The following is a 7897-nucleotide window of genomic DNA, read 5'->3' as shown; positions in this document are numbered from 1 at the left end:
AGTGGTAGAGCAATAGCCTTGAGCACAAAAGTTCAGGAACAGCGCCCAGGCCCTGAGTTGAAGCTCCATGACCAACCAAAAAAAAAAAGTGGGAAGGAAGCCCTCATTTCTTGACACGTGGTATGGGACTATGAACTGCTCCAAGGCCCAGGCTGAGTGGAGTGGGGACCAAAGGCTTGAGAAGAGCCCCAGGGACCTCTGGAACTTAAGTCTCAGCAAAGACTGCACATTTGGGCTAAGTTCATCCCAAGGGGGTCACTGAGAAAGTGACAGCTGCTCTGGGAGGCCTGGGGGCTATTGAATGATCCACCCACCAAAACATTAAGTTCTGGGCTGGGAATGTGGCTTAGTGGTAGAGTGCATGCACAGGTTCGATTCCTCAGTACCACATAAACAGAAAAGGCTAGAAGTGGCTCTGTGGCTCAAGTGGTAGAGTGCTAGCCTTGAGCAAAAGAAGCCCAGGGATCGCACCCAGGCCCTGAGTTCAAGCCCTAGGATAAAGCACAGGACAAGGCTGGACGTGGCTCTGGAGGATGGATGAGCGCATTGCTAGGAGGGGGAAGTGAGAGACAGAGCCAGGGTTTGAGCCTGAGTCCATCTTCACTGAGCTCTCTCCTGATTGGAGAAGGGCTGTCATCCATACTCTCCCGGGCCTCTCCTGGTCCTCCCAAAGCTGGCATTCTACCAGCTGAGCCACACTTCTACTTCTGACCTTTTGCTGATTAATTGGAGATGCGTCTCATGAGCTTTTTCTGTCTGGGCTAGCTTCAAATTGTGATTCGCAGGTCTCAGCCTTCTGAGATACGAGGCTTACAAATGTGTCACCAGCTCCCAGTTTAGACAGGGATTCGTGAGGATGGTGGTTTCTTCCCTAGACCCAGCCATGCTTGAAGGCAAAACAATCATTAGTTGTGAGAGAACGCAGAAGCCCTCCTTTATTGCTTAAGCTTTATTGTTATTGTGCAAGCTCAAGTAACGTGAATAGGTATTTCATACGGAATGTTCTATAGCATGCAAATGCCCTGAGCATTTTCTTTTTTTATATATATTTTTTATTGTAAAGATACTGTACAAAGAGGTTACAGTTAATGAGCAAGGTAATGAGTACATTTCCTATCAAACATTGTTTCCCCCTCCTTTGTTTTTCCCCTACTATCCCTTCCCGTCCCAATTCTCCCCAACTCCCTTCCTGTTTTTCTTTCTTTTCTTTTCTTTCTTTTTCATTTTTTGTTGGTCATGGGGCTTGAACTCTGGGCCTGGGCGCTGTCCCTCAGCTCTTCAGCTCAAGGCCAGTGCTCTACCACTTGGGCTACAGCACCACTTCTGGTTTTCTAGTGGTTTATTGGAGATAGGAGTCTCATGGTCTTTCCTGCCCGGGCTGGCTTTGAACCTCGATCCTCAGATCTCAGCCTCCTGAGTAGCTAGGATTACAGGCGTGAGCCACTGGTACCCGGCTCTTTTTTTCTTTTCTTTCTGTTTCCTTCTTTTGTGCTAGTTCTTTGGGTTTGAGTTCAAGGCCAGGGTACTATCCTTTAGCTTTTTCATTCAACATTAGCATTCTATCACTTGAGCCAGAGTTCTACTTCCAGCTTTTTGGTGGGTAATTAGACTTAAGAGTCTCACAAGCTGGGCGCCAGTGACTCACGCCTGTAATCCTAGCTACTCAGGAGGCTGAGATCTGAGGATGGCATTTCAAAGCCAGCCTGGGCAGGAAAGTCCGTGAGACTCCTATCTCGAATAAACCACCAGAAAATTGGAAGTAGTGCTGTGGCTCAAGTGGCAGAGCGCTCACCTTGAGCTAAAGAGCTGAGGGACAGCGCCCAGGCCCAGAGTTCAAGCCCCATGATCGGCAAAAAAAAAAAAAGGTCTTTCAAACTTTTCTGCCCAAGCTGGCTTCAAACTGTGACCCTCAGATCTCAGACTTTTCAGTGACTAGGATTACCGGTGTGAATCCACCAGTGCCCTGCTTAATTTATGTTTTTGTCAGTTGTGGGGCTTGAACTCAGGGCTTGAACGCTATCCCTCAGCTCTTCAGCTCAAGGTGAGTGCTGTACCGCTTGAGCCACAGCTCCCCTTCCAGTTTTCTAGTGCTTTATTGGAGATAAGTGTCTCACAGAGTTTCCTGCCCAGGCTGGCTTTGAACTGTAATCCTCAGATCTCAGCCTCCTGAGTAGCTAGGATGACAGGTGTGAGCCACTGGTGCCTAGCTAATTTGTTATGTTTTAAGCCATACATGTATAACAGTTTGTTACCTCAACCATTGGAAATTGATATTTCCGGAGGGTAAAAAAGTCAACAACTTCTTGGAGAAAACAGTTGAGTCAATAGCCTCGACACAGAATGCCCAAGAAGAGGGGGACAATATGCTACCAGAAAGTCACAATGTGCTCAAAAGCTTGACAACAATGGGGGTGTATCAAAGAGATGCAGACGCCACCCATTGGAAGAGCTCCCGGTGCCCAGCGCTGGACCAGATCTCCCTCAACGCAGAACACACAGTTCATTTGACTTGGAGATAAGCTGTGAAAGATTTTCTTAGTGTAAGAATAGCCCAAGGATGGCCTGGGTCATCTGTACTCAAAACAATGGCGTATTCTTCATGCAAAGTTTGTCTCCTGGGGCACCAGTGTATTTTCATTTATTTTTCTTTTGTACCTATCCTGGGGCTTAAACTCAGGGCCTGGCCACTGTTCCTTAGCTTTTATTGCGCAAGGCTGGCATTCTAACACTTGAACCACTTTTGGGTGAGTAATTGGCCATAAGCATTTCACAGACTTTCCTGACTGGGCTAGCTTTGAACCTTGATCCTCAAATCTCAGCATCCTAACTAGAATTACAGGCATGAGCCTCCAGCACCTGCCTCAGAGGTTTATTTTTATTTGCTAAGTATGAGTTATGGGGTAAAGAGGGAAGAATCCACCACTATCAGTCACAGATCCATGCCAGAGAGCTCCATCACAGGGTTACTGAACTACAGAGAGGATTCTGGGAATGCAAACCAGAAGCAATTCCACAATTAATCAATTATTGGTATTGATTGAGCTCCTTGATTCTCTCCAACGCCCAGAGTTGGTTAGCTCTGGGATAAGAGCCAAAATGAAGCTCGATGCTCACAAACACATTTATCCCCAACTGTCCATTCTTTGTCGCCACCCTGTGGTCAGTGCTGCACATGACATGCTACCGATAACAGAAAACTGATTTATTAGAAGTGGAAAAGTACCTCTTTGTGTGGCATCACATAGAGAATGAAAGCTTCCCCAAGGTACAGACTGGCTCCTGTCTGGGCAGTTCAGTGTTGGTATACTGTAGGTGCTCTAAGAGATGTTTGTTGATTGAATGATATAAAAAAGAACAGAGTCAGGCACCGGTAGCTCACGCCTGTAACCCTAGTTATTCAGGAGGCTGAGATCTGAGGATTGTGGTTCAAAGATAGCCTGGGCAAACAAATCCAGGAGAATTAACTGGCAAAATGTAGAAAAAGGAGGTGTGGCTCAAATCGTAGAGTGCTAGCCCCAGAACAGGCTCCAAGAAAATTAAAAGAAAATAAAGTTACACAATAATATAACCTAAATTCTGCTTAAATCTGAGACCCACCAACCTTTGCTTTTATTTTTAGTGATTTAAAGGGAAAAAAGCAAGGACGTGGCGCTGTGGCTCAAGTGGTAGAGCGCTAGCCTTGAGCTGAAGAGTTGAGGGATAGCACCCAGGTCCAGAGTTCAAGCCCCACGACCGACCAAAAAAAAAAAGGAAAAAAATAGCAAGTGAGCTAAGTACCTTTTCTCTTGTCACATGGGTAGAAGTCCCTGTTACCTGTGTGTGTGTGTGTGTGTGTGTGTGTGTGTGTGTGTGTGTGTGTGTGTGTGTGTTGGTCCTGGGATTTGAACTCAGGGCTTGGGCACTGTCTCTGAGCTTTCTCTCTCTCTCTCTCTTTTTTTTGTCGGTTGTGGGGTCTGAACTCTGGGCCTGGCGCTGTCCCTCAGGTCTTCAGCTCAAGGCTAGCGCTCTACCACTTGAGCCACAGCACCCACTTCTGGCTTTTTCTGCTTATGTGGTGCTGAGGAATCGAACCCAGGGCCTCATGCATGCAAGGCAAGCACTCCACCATTGAGCCACCTTCTTAGCCCCTCTCTGAGTTTTCTTTTGTTCAAAGCTAGCACCCTACTGCTTGACCTACAGCTCCACTTCTGGCTTTTTTGATGGTTAATTGGAGATAAGAGTCTCAGGAACTTCCTTGAGGTTGGCTTTGAACTACAATCCTCAGATCTCAGCCTCCTGAGGATTACAGGTGTTAGCAATCAGCAACTTGCTCTGGAATTGGATTTTTTTGTTAGTCAACATAATTTCTTGGAATCAAGGCTTTAAAATCTTCCTTTGAGGTTAACAATGACTGACAACAAGCCCTCTTTTCTTCTCCAGCAGTTTATATAGTGAGGAAAACCATGACCTCCTTTTCTATAAAATAGAAAAAGGGACCAGTACATTAGGTGAGTGGCCCAGAGGTCTGCCTGGACCCTAGGAAAGTTTTGTGATGTAAAGGTTGCCATGGCAATTCCCTACAGGGGCGGGGACATTACAGTCCTGGCCCCACCTTTGCTTGCTCTGGGTTGGAGGAAAGAGTATGTCAGGTGCCCTCAATGGTCCAATGAGGAGGTGGTCCAGAGGTCAATTCAGGCTGAGAAGCGTAAAATTGAACCTTGAAGACTGTTCTCAGAAGAGTTTCCCCTTCATTCCTCAAAGTTAAGTGTTCTCTCAGTAGTTTCCTAAAAAGAAAATTCTAGCCAGGGTTGGAATGGATTTATTGCTATTTCTGGAAATTTCAAACCTCACCAGTATCCAAAACAGTGAGGCTAATAATTCTATTTCTTGAGGGCATATGGGTAACCCCTCCAATGAAGACTTCAGAAGCTTAACAGTGTGAGGGTGGTGTGGGCGCTTTTTTTTTTTTTTATCTTTTGAAGTTCTCATCCCTAGAAATAAGAAGCGGCCTGGGAGGTTAGAAAATTAATATATTCTGTCGTTGGTTTATTTTTAATAAACCACTGTGGGCTTCAGGCGTGGGCTATTCTCACAGATTGTTGCCATTCTGACGCCCACCAACAGATAGAAATAAACACAGTAGGTAGGTCAGATTGCAAGACAGCAGTCAAACATGCTCAAACGGCTTCTTTTTCCCCAGAAACAAGTGTTCTGGGAAGAAATGGAGCAAGCAGGTCGTTCTTTGTGTTGTTATATATCCTTGTCTATCACTGGACAACAGATCCTTCCCAAATTTGTAACCTAAAACAACCAAAAAGGAGCTGGGGTGCAGCTCAGTGGTAGAGCACTTGCAGATCAGGGGTGGGGTCCGGGGTTCTACCCCCAGCACCGCAAGGACAAATGGATAAAACCAATAGTAAATGTGTGTGTTTTATAGCTTTAGAGGTCAGGAATTCAGAAGAACTCTGCCTCCAAGGCTTCCACAAGGCTGTTGTCAAGATGTGACCAGAGCTGGACACTGGTGGCTCCTGCCTATAATCCCAGCTACTCAGGAGGCTGAGATGTGAGGATCGTGGTTCAATGCTGGTCTGGGCAGAAAAACCTGTGAAACTCTTATCTCCAGTTAACCAGCAAATGGCTGACAGGGGGGTGTGGTTAAATGGTAGAACTCCAGCCTTGAGTAAAAAAGCTAAGGGACAGCAGCCAGGCCCTGAGTTTAAGACCCAGTATGTATACACACACACACACACACACACACACACACACACACAGCTTTCTTGAGGTGGCCTAGACACTTTTCACCCCAATAGAAGCTGAACCAGCACTCAGCCTGTAGATCAGGGCCACGTGACATGGAGTCCTTGGCAGATCCTGTTCTCATCCGAAGCCTCGTGGACTGTAGGGAGGGGACATTACGGGGCCTGTGTGGATCCTCATGTGAGAGGTGCTGTTTGCACATGGGGGGGCAGCTGCTTCTCCCAGAAGCACTATTTTCAATCTTCATTGCCTCCCCCCCCCGATTACAAAGAAAATATGCTTTTAGAATTGAACGTAAGCTCACACTTGTAATTCTAGCTACTTAGGAAGCTGAGATCTGAGGACTGTGGTTCAAAGCCAGTCCAGGGCAAGAAAGTCTATGGGGCTTTTATCTCCACTAAACTACAAAAAAAAATAAAAAGCCAGAAGTGGTTCTGTGGCTCAAGTGGTAAAGCACTAGCCTTGTGTGGAAAAGTTCAGGAACAGTGCCCAAGCCCTGAGTTCAAGTCCTAGGACTGGCACAATTTTTTTTTTAATGCTTGCTGAAAAAGTTCCTACAGGGACTGGGAATGTAGCTTAATGGTAGAGTGCTTGTCTAGCATGCACGAAGCCCTGGGTTTGGTTCCTCAGTACCACATACACAGAAAAAGCCGGAAGTGACACTGTGGCTTAAGTGGTTGAGTGCTAGACTTGGCAAAAGAAGCTCAGAGACAGTGCTGAGGCCCTGAGTTCAAGCCCCAGAACTGCCAAAAAAAAAAAAAAGTTCCTACACCTCTTTCCCCAAACAGAGCCAGACAGAAGAGAACAAATCAAGATTTCTTTCATTAAAAAAAGAAAAAAGAACAATGCCCAACAAAAGTCTAGACTGGAAAGTCATGCTGGCAGCAACAGGAATAGAAACAAGCAAAGGTCCCCAGTCCTGCAGAGTCTACTCAGACCATCAGGCACTAAATGCTCTGCAGGAGGCGAAGCGCCAGATGCAGGCGCTGGTGGACAGTGCGGTCACAGCCTTGGTTCCGAAGGGTTTTCAGTGAGTAGCAGGTGCCCGGATGGCCTGGCTCCAGCTGGGTGAGCTGCAGCCCCTCCCCCTCCCCACTCACCACCAGCTGGGCCTGGGCTGCACCAAAGCTGACCTGTGAGGGAAAGAGCCTGTGTCAAAGGGACATGGAGTTCCAGGGTTCCACTCTAGCCAAGTGCTGGTGGCTTATGCCTGTAATCTTAGCTACTAGGTGGCTGAGATTTGAGGATCCTGGTTCAAAGCCATCCTGGACAGGAAGGTTTGTGAGACTCTTATCTCCAATCAACTGGTAAAAAGCCAGAACTGGAGGTGTGGTTCAAGTAGCACAGCATCTTTGAACGGTAAAGGTGAGTGAGCATGTGAGGCCCCCACCACAAGTCTCCCACTGTATTGTCAGAAACTGAGGCTCAGATTGGAGACTCAGCTGCCTGTGATCATTGGATAACTCCCCCCCCCCACACACACACTTAAGCCTAGGTCCTCCTCACTAAGTATCACTGTCCTAGCTTCAAGTAGGATCACTTAAGGACAATTTGTGTGTGTGTGTGTGTGTGTGCGCGCGCGTGCGTGTGCGCATGCGTGAGCACACGCTAGTACACACTTGAACTAAGGGCTTGAGCACTGTCCTTAGCTTTTCCACTCAAGCTTGGCACTCTACCACTTGAGTCACAGCTCCATTTCTGGCCTTTTGCTAGTTAACTGGAGTCTCACAGACTACCGTGCTTTGAATTATCCTGGTTTTGAACCACAATTCTCAGACTCCTGAAGAGCTAGGATGACAGGCGTGAGCGACCAGTGCCCCGCTCATCATCTTTATAATAACAATAAAAAAATAATTAAACCAGGCACTAGTGGCTCACGCCTGTCATCCTAGCTCCTCAGGAGCATGAGATCTGAGGATTGCAGTTCAAAGCCAGCCTGGGCAGGAAAAGGCCGAGAGACTTATTTTCAATTAACCACCAGAAACCGGAAGTGGAGCTGTGTCTCAAGTCATAGAGTGCTAGCCTTGAGCTGAAGAGCTCAGGGATAGTACTACCCAGGCCCAGAGTTCAAGCCCCACAACCGACAAAAAATAAAAAAAGATGATGGACAGTAATTTTTTAATTTTTTTGGGGGGTCCGGCCATGGGGCCTGAACTCTGGG

The 7897-nt window shown here is 47.0% G+C and overlaps 1 protein-coding gene across 1 annotated transcript in view; it reads left to right on the top strand.

Annotated features, from left to right (window-relative positions):
- Positions 1-7897, top strand: part of Mex3d (mex-3 RNA binding family member D) — a gene marked incomplete at its 5' end in the record, with an annotated part of 17258 nt that overhangs the window by 9112 nt on the left and 249 nt on the right. The gene's annotated exons all lie outside the window — the stretch shown is intronic.

This window comes from Dipodomys ordii, unplaced genomic scaffold, assembly GCF_000151885.1.
Source record: "Dipodomys ordii isolate 6190 unplaced genomic scaffold, Dord_2.0 Scaffold64, whole genome shotgun sequence".
Lineage (NCBI taxonomy): Eukaryota > Metazoa > Chordata > Mammalia > Rodentia > Heteromyidae > Dipodomys > Dipodomys ordii.
The sequence above is the reverse complement of the archived record's forward strand: the minus strand, read 5'-3'. Positions and strand labels throughout refer to the sequence as shown.